General features: G+C 41.6%; 1 protein-coding gene and 1 pseudogene across 10 annotated transcripts in view; one reads left to right on the top strand and one right to left on the bottom strand.

Moving 5' to 3' along the window:
- ARAP3 (ArfGAP with RhoGAP domain, ankyrin repeat and PH domain 3) overlaps nt 1-12,580 on the top strand; it is a 680,145-nt gene that overhangs the window by 33,884 nt on the left and 633,681 nt on the right. The window lies entirely within an intron of this gene.
- On the bottom strand, nt 11,241-12,526 carry LOC144767145 (centrosomal protein of 44 kDa pseudogene; annotated as a pseudogene).

Genomic DNA, 12,580 nt, shown 5'->3' with positions numbered 1-12,580 from the left:
CCGATTGATTTGAAATTTTGACACAACGTTGGATTCGATTAAGCGTGTGTTGTTTATATATACACAACGTGGGATTCGAATACGCCCGTGTCCAATACGCGTGTGTTTTTAATCAAAAGGCCGAACAGACCCTATCGATTTGGTTGCTGCGCAAAAACTACAAGGGACGCATAGAGACAATAGTCTACATATATTAGGATGGACAGTTGGTGTCAGGATGGCAGACCGGGAAGTGGGTGGAAAGAGGAGTTGGGTCACTTTGCAACATTAAGAAAGGACGCATAGAGACAATAGTCTACATATATTAGGATGGACATTTGGTGTCAGGATGGCAGACCCGGAAGTGGGTGGAGGGAGGGGGGAGGAGTTGGTTCACTTTGCAACATTAGCGCGTGTTTATATATACACAACGTTGGTTTCGAATACGCGTGTGTCCAATATGCGCATGTTTTTAATCGAAAGGTCGAACAGACCCTATCGATTTGGTTGCTGCGCAACAACTACAAGGGACGCATAGAGACAATAGTCCACATATATTAGGACGGACAGTTGGTGTCAGGATGGCACACCGGGAAGTGGGTGGAGGGAGGGGGAGGAGTTGGTTCACTTTGCAACATTAGCGCGTGTTTATATATACACAACGTGACAATAGTTACAAAAACATATTGTGTGCCGACAAGCATTGTGAAATTAAACGTATTAGAAACGTGCGCTTACTCTTTTCTTTCTCTTCCATTTAACCAGACTGAACCACAGCAACGTGTGGCAGGGTACAGCTAGTTTAATGAGAAAATTGTATGTGCAGGCTGAGCAGCCGGTCATGTTTAATTCTCTCTGCTCTCACCCCAACCCCTCGCCCCATCCCAGTATCACCTTTGATCAGACGGTGAAGGCCAGTCATCAGTTATAACATGAACGAAGAAAACTCTCATTTTGTTTAATGCTGAAAGACATTGCCCTGGAAGTGAAGACCTCTCAGTTGACAGCATATGGAAAAGGGGAGGTGATGAAATGTTCAACATCGCTCAGTGGTTATCGCTTCACTTTTTGCGGTGGTGCTGTCTTTCTGTGGTCAGTAATTATGTCTTTCCTGTATAGCCCATGCACTGGTTTTGTGCTGCGGTACTTTTTGGTGTGAAGCCATAGCGTGCCTAGAATGCAACAATGTTAGTGTAATGCACACATGTCGTAGTGGTGTGTGTCATGCTATAGGGTGATGCGTTATGGTTTGTGTAGTAAAATGTATTACTTTTATGCACTGGATGGAGGAGAGTGTTATGTAATGTCTGCGAATCACAAGTAATGTTTCTGCCCATGGTATTGTGCAGTAGTCTGAGTTTGGTTTAATTCATACTAGATTCCCGCACATCATAATGGACCTCTGCTGAAGTTATGGCATGTCACTCAGTCATAATGTTGTGCTCACAAAATATATATTTCCGCATGGCTTCAGCGTTTCCTCACAAACACCTTGGTGCCTGTTGTGTGTGAGTAAGTGATTTTAAAGCAAATGGTAAAGTCTTTTCAAGGAACTTTCAGAATTAGATTTCTGCCAACATTGTGGTATGTCTGAGCTGCATTGGACAGTTGGTGATGTTTTGTTCAATGTGTATAATGTGATCGATTATGTGTTGCTTCTCAAAGAGGCTGGTGCGTTTCGGAGATATTTGAGATGTTCTTTCTAATGTGTATGCATGCTCTGAAAAGTTTTGTTGTGGCACAGCTTGTAGTGGGTGAAATTTTAAATTATGAGCCTTTGTTAAGGCGAGTAGATTTTCCTGACTTTGTCCAAAGTTTATCCTTAGCTGTACTTGATAGGTTTCATATGTTTTTATGCTTATACTTGTTTCCAATATATGACATGTAAAGTGCTCTGATACCCGCAATGGTCTTGTTCGCTCTATATAAAACCTTCAAAATAAAAATAAATAAAAATTTGGTGTATGTTAGTTCTCGCTTTGCAAACACATTTTCAGGTCGCGCCTAAAATATGCAAAAGACCTATTGTGAGTTGAGCTTACCAAGAACATGTAGGGGCGTGGAGCCCTCCCATAGCTTACCATTGGTTGGCTTTCCTGTCGTTCTCATATGGCTGCTTCGTATTTGATGGCTTTTTGTCTGTTTTGTGTTTGTTATGTTATGTTATGTTATGTTATTTTAATTTATAGAGCGCACGTATACCCGTGGGTGTCTTGGCGCTATGGACAAGCGAGGGTGTCTGCACTAGCGGCTAATTCTGGAATAGCCAGATCTTCAAGCCCTTCCGAAAGCCGATGAGAGAGGGGGAGTTTCTAAGCTCGAGAGGAAGAGAGTTCCAAAGTTTGGAGGTGTAGAAGTGAAAGCTGCGCCCACCCCATTGCACAGTGTGGATTTTTGGTACCTGGAGAAGTTTAGAGCCTGAGGAACCGAGGTTCCTGGTGGGTTCGTACAGAGAAAGCAGATTTTGGAAAAAGATCGGTCCTTTATTGTTTGGGGCTTTGTAGGCTAAGGACAGAGCCTTGAATTTAATCCGTTGCTCCACCGGGAGCCAATGCAGCTTGCGAATTTCAGTGGTGACCGAGTGGTTTCTGGGGATGTTAAGAAGAAGTCGAGCAGCTGAGTTTTGCACACTTTGGAGTTTTTTAAGACATTGTTTTTGTGCATTTCCTAATAATCCATTGCAATAGTCCAGTTTAGACTGGATTAAGGCTGTAACTACAGTTTTTCTGGAATCTGCTGGAATGTATGGAAGAATCTTCACGATCTTTTTGATAAGAAAATGGCTTGCTGACACAGTAGCGTTGGTGTGATGCATAACAGAGAGTTTAGGGTCCAACCACACCCCCAAGTTCTTGACTTTTTCCGCCGGTCTAGGGGGTTCACCCATCTCCACTGGCCCCAAAGGTTGCCCCAGCACGGTAGGACATTGCCAAAGGTCATGATCTCAGTTTTATTAGAGTTTAATTTAAGGCAATGGGGGTTCATCCAATGGTTGATCGTCCGCATGCAGGTTTGAAATTGTGCAGTGGGAGATGGTTCTTTTTTTTGTACTGTTATGGCAATCTGCGTGTCATCCGCATAGGATGTGAGGCAGTACCTAAAGTTCTGAATTAATGGGGCCAGTTCTGAGACATACACGTTAAAAAGTGAAGGGCTTAGGGAAGAGCTCTGGGGCACTCCACAAGGAAGGGTGTACGCATCCGAGCGGTAGTCGTCCGACTCAACTGTGAGTCTTCTGTCTTTAAAGAAGGAGGTTAACAGAGCCAATGCTGCACCTCCGATCCCTATTCTCTCGAGCCGCTCATGCAGGAGAGAATGGTCAACCGTATCAAAAGCGGCTGACAGATCGAGGAGTATGAGCATGGCTGTGCCGCCCCGATCCATCGCCATCCTGATCTCTTCTGTAGCTTGATCAGGGCTGTCTCTCCCAGGGTGACTTTCCTCTTTACACATCTTTTTGATTGACTGGCGTCTGAGCTTCATCTGCTTGCTTTTATTAAACTGCCTTTTTAGGGCTCGCTGCGAAAAGCGCGCGAAAGCGCGCTCTTGCAGAGAGAACTATAGCTGTCGGCTCAGCCGACAACGAGGGGCGACAGGAGCTGGCCACGCGCAGCATTTTCCAATAGGACTAGGTCGCCCACGTCAGCTTCTGCATTAGAATGCATGGGCGAAAGAATCGGATCGCGACGCGGGCCTTGTGAACAGTTCACATGACTGACTTTGGAATGCAGGGGGAGTCTGGAGAGGGGCGCGCGGCGCTGTTCACGAGGCGCGCGGCGCTGATAAACAGGCTGGCTGCAGGCTTTAATAACAAGACATCTCCCTCATATGTGCATAAGCTCCGCCGTAGCCGGTAGTCTATTAAATAGGGCACCATTTACGCAGCGGCCCATAGTACGACTGGCAAGAGTACTAATATGTGCATTTACCAATGTAATGTCAGCACTGGTGTTTCATGGCCCTAGGAGAACCGAGAACGGTGTACAAGACCGAGTTTGCAGTGAAATACTTTATTTTAAATCTACCACCGCTGGGCCCTGGGCGGAGGAGGTGTCCGCAGGCCTCGTGTATCCCCTTTACAACTTTGCACCTTTCAACGGACACCCTCCGGCATGCGGGCACGGACACACTCACAAGCCGCAGTGTGGTGCACTTCTGAAAGGAGAAGACACGCATGAGGGCGCAGCTCCTTCAGACAGTTTATGCACAAAGGCCACGACCCACGGATCTGCTCTACATCGGTGCGCAGGAGAGTGTCCAGAGCAGGGCAGTTGGTGAGGATTGTGAAGGCCCCAGCAGACAGTTTATGGCAGCCTTTGAAATTTACAATGTTGTGCTCCCCATCCAACTGTGAGAGCTTCCCCTGTTGCACAGCTTATCAATCCTTCTGGCTATCCCAGAGTTCCTCCAAATATTCAACCAACAAAATATCATTTACTTCTTCCGAATTTATTTCATTCTTAAGTTTTTCAAAAGTTCATTTTTCTTTGGTAAATCATTGTCTTTTATGGATTATAATCACTTTCAATACATTCGTCCAATGCATTTCGGTCATATTTGACCTTCATCAGGGACAATCAGCTGAAACAAGGAGTAAAGATACCAGTCAACGAATAGTTAAATTGTCATTTACAAGCATCTAGTCAAACAAAACATTGTGATCGAAATTGTGTTCAAACGTGATAAACCCAGTGCTTCGGTGCTATATAACATGCATAACAAAAATAATGCCCACTTGGCACTCACTTGTGTTCATGTTCATCAGTCCTTCAATAACGCATCAATTGAAAAGTATGACATGACTGTAAAGTAAAATAACATTGGACAGACTCACTTTCTATCTTAAAACAGTATGCTGCTTTCAAAAACCACTTGTTGTGATGTTTCTCAAACTTACATTGCTGACGAGAAAACGCCTTTCGTTGTCTTCCTTGACTCAATCTAAATGATGCCGGCATTAGCGAGGCATCTGACCTATGACGTTACATTTGATAACAGCGACGTGGCCTCGAAAATAATGATGTGTTCTGATTGGCCCGAACTCCGATCACATGATCGGAAGGCCGGCCAATTAGAACATCTTGCCGCTTTGTGGACCATAAAGATTTCCACGTCTTCAAGTGGATAAAAAAACAATAATAGAACTTTATCACAAATACATTTTTTTTTTTAAATAAAAAAATAAATAAAAAAAAACTAGACTATAACTAACTAATAACCTCATAAAATAAGGACTTGTCTCATGAGCTACTGGGTAAAAGTACAGACGTCCATCCACATAGACAAGGCTGAAATACCAATGTGCCTAGTTCTCGTTACAAATAAAAGAGTGAACCATGACATGATGTCTTAAGCTTAAAGGTAGCAAGTGAATTCAGTACGATCATTGAGCCCAAATGGCTTATGGGAGTTCAGAAGATACATCCAATTGTTTTCCCTTTGAAGGAGAAAACAATTGTTGTCCCGTCCTTCTATTTTATCAATTGTTTCCAAAATCAAAAATTTCAATTGGGACACATTGTGTTTTTCTTCTTTGAAATGTGTGGCCACTGTCGATTTCACATTTCCAGTTCTAATGTTCGACTTATGCTCATTAAGTCTTATTTTTATTTTACGCGTGGTCTTCCCCACGTATACTTTCCCACATGGACATTTTAACATGTATATTGAGTTTGCTGTATCACAGGTAGCGTTTACATGCAACTTGATGGTGTGTCCTTTCATCGGATGTGTCACTGTGTTCCCCCTTATAATGTTATTGCAGTGCCCACATTGTAGGCAAGGTCTCGTTCCTCGGAAACACGTTTCTTTTGGACTTTTTTGTTTCAATATTTCCCCTAAATTCTTGCCCCTAGTGAAGGCAAAAATCGGTTGTTGTTCAAAGGCTTGTTCAAAGTCAGGTTCCGCTCGTAGGATATTCCAATGGTTTCTGATGATCTTTTTGAATTTATAACTCATAGTAGAGTATTTGGACACAATTGTCATCCTTTCTTCTTTCACCTTAGGTCTTTTTTTCAGTAGATCCTTCCTAGGTATTCGACTCACTTTTTCTATGGATTGTTTTATTAAGTTGTTTGGATATCCTCTGTTACGAAATCTTTCTCCCATGGTCTCCAATGCTTTCTCTACATTGTCTTCATTTGAAATAATTTTTTTGCTCGCATCATCTGTGATGTAGGTAAATGTGCTTTTAGTGGTTCCTGATGGAAGCTCTGGAAATGGAGAGTATTATTCCTGTCCGTTTTTTTGCGATACATTTCTGTTTCTAATTTCCCTTGATGCAAGTTGACTCGAACATCCAGAAAAGTGAGGGAGGTTTTTGATATCTCCCAGGTCAATTGTATTCTCTCATTTTTGGCATTTAATTCCAACAGTGCCTTCTGTAAAGTCTCTTCTGTGTTATTCCATAAGATGAAAATGTCATCAATGTAGCGTACTATCATTTTTAAATTGTCTGTCCAAACTGGGTTGCTCAAAATTAGTTGTTCTTCATATGCTTTCATGTATATATTGGCATATACCGGGGTGGCGCAGTTGCCCATCGAAGTACCTACCAATTGTTGATACCATGTGTCATCCATTTTGAAATAGCTATGGTAGAGTGTGAAGACTATAAGTTCCATGAGGAACACTTGCATGGGTTGGTCATAATCCGTAGATAGAATTGCTTCTTCCATAGCTTCGATACCTTCTCCATGAGGTATTACAGTATACAAAGATTTAACATCGGCGGTACACAGTAGCAATTGTTCATTGGTTGCTATCTTTAACATCTCCAATTTGATCAAGAAATCTGTGGAATCTTTAATGTAGGTAACCATTTTCTGTACTGTGGGTTGCATGTACTTATCTATTAGTTGTCCTGTGGGTTCATGTATGCTGTCCTTTGTCGAGACAATAGGACGTAACGGTGGGTTGAGCAGATCCTTATGCACTTTTGGCATCATATAGAATGTTGGACTTTTTGGGTTAGTTTTGATTAGAAAATGTCTGGGTTTTTCTGTTATTACTCCGTTTTCTTTAGCTCTCCCAACAATTTCTGCCAATTTGTTTGCATATTCTTGGGTAGGATTGTCATTTAAGACAGCATAGGTGTTGGTGTCCGCTAAATGCTCTTTAACTTTATTCAGGTACATCGTCGTGTCCATCACCACAAGGCCTCCTCCTTTGTCTGCTTTTGTGCAGATGATGTCCTCATTATTGGCAAGTGTCTTTAATATGCTCATTTCCTTGTTAGTTAGGTTTCTTTTAGTCTTTTTATCAAATTTGATCTTATTCAAATCTTGTTTGACCATTGTCTCAAACAGGTCTAATGTTTTATGACTTGTTGGAGCCATAAAGGTACTTTTTGTTCGCAATCCCTTTAGTTGATCAGATGCCGCACTGGATGGTTTGTCTGCCACGTGGTCAAAAAAGTAACGTAATTTTAGCTTACGCATAAGTTTGAAAAAACTGATTTCAAGTTCCAATGGATTCGTCTGGGTCGTAGGGACGAAAGAGGTGCCTTTTTGTAGCACATTAAGTTCTTGATCTGTCAATTTGTGCTTGGAGATATTGATGACTAGGTGTTCTTGCCGACTGTCTTCTTCTTTTCTTTCTCTTTGGTCTTGGTTGTGACACTTCTTGTGTTTGGTGGTTCTTTTTCTCCCCCTGGATCGTCTGGTTGGGCTGTGCCTACCTCTAAAAAAGGCCCCTCCACGGTGTCTAAGACTGGAGCAGTGGTCGATTTCTCTGCTAAATTACTCCCATCCTGAGTATTAGATGATTCCTTCGTTTGTGTGGATGGTGTTGTTTTTTTAGATGGATAACCTTTATTGAATGGTGGTTTATTGGATGCATCACTTCCAGACGAGGAAGTATCAGTATAGGGGGTATATGGGCGATTTTTTCTCCTTTGGGCGTACACATCTGCTCATGTGTACACCTCCCCTAGTTTGTAGTCCAAAGTGAGACTTTGAAATTTATCACAGCCTCGCCAAAAATAGTGAGATCAAAGGCAGGTGGGAGGGGTATGGATGGTACCCGCCACTGTACCCAATGACGTCCCGTGGTTCACCCCATCTCACACCGCCCCGTAGCCTGACTGTTAGGCCTTAGTTGTTCTTCTGTACATTTGAGAATTGTGCGCCGAGGTAGCTGCTTGTTCTTCTGTTCTTTGCCCCCATGACCCCCGAGACCTTGGGTAGCAAGGCCATGACAGAGATATCTAATTTACACCCATGACACACACGTGCACACCCAGACCACGGTCCTGGCCGCGTTTGGGGCAAAACTGGGAGAAGCGCCATATTACACAAGGATATTAAATTCCTTTTGCCGCTCTCAACATTTACACTGCATGCACTCTCACGTAGGGGCCTTTTAAGGATTTTGCGTGCCCTGGGCCAGACGTATTTCGGGGGCCCCTGATTGAAACGGATTTTAATTTATTATACAATTTCAGCTTGTTTGCCATATTTAGCCAGGTCCCTAACAGTGCAAAGGAACACTGTGCAAATTAAAAAAATATGTTTTCATAAAATTTTCACTGATAGTGCCGTGTTTTCGATATCGTAAACGGAAAAAAAAATATTACAAAAAGAAACTAACATGGAATCGCTCCTATCAGCTCCAACTGGTGGTGTAAAGCAGTGTCCTAGAGTTGCACGGCCCATGCCTCTTCCAGTTCCTCCCCTGCAGACAATAAATCAACAAGCATTTTCAATGCAATAGGTCTCGCAATTGCGAGAGTTTACCTATTGGCATTGTAAATGGCAATGCCTTTTATTTACCGTTTTAAAAACCAACACATAAATAAAAGACATTGCCATTTACAATGCCAATCGCTCAAACTCTAACAACTGCCAGACCTATTGCATTGCAAATGCTTGTTCTTTCTGTTTAAGCACTCCATGAGAGTACAGGTGTTTTCCACCTCTCCACTCGTGTGCTTTTCTACCCTCTGACCTCCATTTTTCTCAACTGTGTTGCTTCTCTCACTGTCCTCCCCCTCCCCACCCCGATGCTGCTACCTTTTAAAATTGCTCCTTTGAGCTTCCTTTAAAAAAACAAAAAAGCAATCTATCTCTGATCAGTACATAAAAAAACATGTCCTTATGTTGGTGCACACATGCATATTGGAGTCATGCACACACCTACAAAATAACACAGCAGCCACTTTATCATTTTGTTCTGTTGATGTACAACAGCCGCGATGCTCTACTGCATGGCTAAAAAGCATTAGCAAGGGCAATAGGTCTTATAGGGAAGATCTACTGGCTTTGCCAATGCTTATTCAACGTGTTGTCCGACTCAGGAAGGGTGAGGCTCCATTAGCAGGGAATTGTTAGGTGAACCACTACAGCTATACATACCAAGGACAGTGATCTCCAAGTGGGGACCCAAAACAGCATTTTGCAGACTTTTCTGTAAAAAATGTTAAAACAATCTTTACAAAACCTGCTAAGTTTAAAGAAAAAGATGCCAATTTGCAAGGCACAATTTTTCACGCCTCTGGCCCACTAGTCATGCTATGCCATGTAACTTTCATATATATTTTTCCCTGTGGCATGCTCTGTACCTCGTCCAATATATCTCTGTTTGAGTCACGTCATGATCCTCTCTAATGTTACTGTCATATCTAATGTGACTCTGCCTGTGCAATACACCTTACCAAATGTAGATGTTGTGATGTTGTGGACATGAACCTTATTAAATGTGCCTCTGAAATGGCTATGCTATGTACCATGGCATATAAACCTCACACCAAGCGATTTAATGCTCAGTTTACCACTATCTAATTCGTGACATGCACCTTGCTAAATGTAATTAACTCTGCCTATTGTGCCATGAACCCCTGCCTAATGCTTGTTTGCCTGTTATCATGTGGCGACCCAAATGGATCTTTACGATGCTATGGCAAGCTCCTTCACAAGTGTATCTCTGCCATACTGTTCTATGGATCTTCTCAAGTGGCCCTGTTAGGTGTTACAGCAGATTCATTTGATTAATGTAAGTATTTTTTAAAGTGACAATAGTCCCTATTAAGAATCCAGGATGCTAGCCCATGCAGAATTAGCAGGTCAAAGCATAAACACTACAAATTATTATAGATCAGTCATTAAGCATGGAGTGTGGGATGGTCTGACATCTTGGCAGAGTTTTCCTTAAAAGTTAGTTTTTTTGCAGTTTTGGAAGTACTTGGATTTGGTTTTTTGATGGAGTCCACACTCTAGATTTCTGGACCCACCAGTGCTAGAAATTCTGCTTTGTGTTTCTGATCGTTGAAGGTGTGAGGTTAGACCCGGTGTAATGAAACTGAGATAAGATTTCTAGTGGGGTGTGGTGTGGTGCAAGCTTTTGTAGACCTGATGGGCCTTTATTACCACAAAGCGTTGTTGTGGATGATGTAAAGCGACTTCAGTTTAATTATCAAATCCACTCGGAGCTAATGGATAATTTTCTGTGGTGGGTTCTTGTGATCATATTTTCGGAAGGTCATGTACTTCTTAAATACTTGATTTTGTGGTCTCTGTAATCTGTGAGAATCTTTGGCAATCCGGTGTAAATCATGTTACAGTAGTCTGTATTTTGCATAACAAGTCATCTTGCAAGTTCAGTTCGGTGTGAGGTTCTCAGGAGACCCCTTTGGCTGGGACATTCCTTTGCAGGCAGAACGAGTGAGTAGAAGGTGAGTTGTTGCTTTGCAGGTAGTGGCAGTAGCCAGACTTAGTAGTAGAGAGTGATTAAAATACTAATAATTTATTTTGTAGTGTTGTATGAAGTGCAGTGCATTATATAAGATACAATATTATCTTTTATTACGCAATGCAACCTTTGTACAACATTACAAAATAATTAACAAAGAGACACAGCACCTTAGAGGAGTGCTAATTCTGATTCACTTCTGGACAACAGTAGAAAATTACTACGTACTCTCTCGACCCAGGATTCTGGAATCCAGTTATCCATAACTGAACATAAACTATGCCTAAATATGTTATTTTTACAAATGTTAACTTCTAAATGGCATAGATGATCCAATATATGTAATCTATGCAACAGCGGGATCCAGGATTTAAAACACGTGCTATATATCTGTCCCTATTATATCGTCTCACCTTTATGAGAATCCTGTTCTTCGATATCAAGTTTGAACGACAGGCGAAGTCATAAGTTATTATTTTCTCCTCCTAATGAAATGTTCTGTGTTCAAGTTTTTAACTTTTCTTTTTTTTTTAAACGTATTTAAAATAGATTTATTTTGGTAAAATAAAGGTAACATTAAGCACAAACCAGATCAACACCACAATCTCATAATTGTACATCTACAGATTTACAAAAAAACAGAAAAGGTCCTTGTCCGAAATTTTAAGAGGGATGATTGGAATATTTCAATAAATCTGATGTTTCTTCAATCATTTTGTTTATTCGTTCCATTCGCTCTCTGGTTGTTTTCTTTGAAACTGCAGTCAAGCGCGCATAATTAATATCCATGTCTTTGGGAGAAGAGTCTGCCGATAGTAGTGAGCTGTAGCCAGACGACTGACGATTAAAACTCTCAGGCATCTCTTCTTTTGTCCCATTATCTGCTGGAGAAAGAGGATTCAGGATTCTACTAGACGTACGTTCTTCGCTCATACTGCTAAACTCTGCAGATAAGTCATTCTTTTTGGATCGGAGTAGCAACTCTGTTTCAACAAGGAGGACTCTGCTCAAAAGATTGTCCCAGTCTTTTTCGTCAATGATTATTTTCCCTTTCATTTTTTCTTCTAAGGTCAGAAGTTTCTCCTCCATCCAATTTAGTTTCTGAAGCTTTTCCTGACATTCTAAAAGTTGCATCTGTAACATTTTCACTTGACTCGTCTCTTCAGAGTTCTCTTTTTCACAGCTGACCTCAACGATATCTTCTTCTGCAGACCAAGATTCGTCCTCTTCCTCTTCAGTCAAAGGATGAGGCTCTTCCAAATCAACTTCGCTACCCGTGTGACGCTGTACAAAAGGTTTCATCTGAACAGTACTTGCAGAAGTCCATCCTGACTGAACTGAAATATTCTACTCACACAGATGCTCTTGCTGTGCCTCCATATAAAGTTTATTAGGATTTGGTTTCTTCTTTGGTTTTGACTTCACCTTATTTAGATTTGTCAACTCTTTGTGTTTTTTCAAAACGAAGTTGATGATGTCACAAACAATGTGTATCTTCCCTTCAGCAAACCCACATTAAAGAAACTGTTGTTTCGTTAACACTGGTTTGTAATTGAATTGATCTCGAAGAACCTTATAAACGGCTTCAATAAATCTCAGATCACTTTTTGCGGTAAGCTCTACATCAGAAGCAACCAGAATTTCTGCAATATTGGATGAGTAAAATGTGAAGGCATAACTGATAATAGGCAAGGATGCTGCTGGATCACCGTTAATTAAGCCGGAATAATTCACGTCTCTGGGGTAATTTAGTAAACGAAGGCCTTGCTCTAACTTCCGTAAACATCCCTTAATGTCCCTGGTTACCATTTTCCTTTTTCCCAAAAATGGCTATAAAAGTTTCGATTTCTTTACCTACAGGAGTAAGTAGAAGCCCTCGTGAACGTGGGTACTATGCCTGAATGCCAGTCTCTCG

The sequence above is a fragment of the Lissotriton helveticus genome, chromosome 7, assembly GCF_964261635.1.
Source record: "Lissotriton helveticus chromosome 7, aLisHel1.1, whole genome shotgun sequence".
Taxonomy (NCBI): Eukaryota; Metazoa; Chordata; class Amphibia; order Caudata; family Salamandridae; genus Lissotriton; species Lissotriton helveticus.
This window is presented reverse-complemented; position numbering and strand designations above follow the sequence as displayed.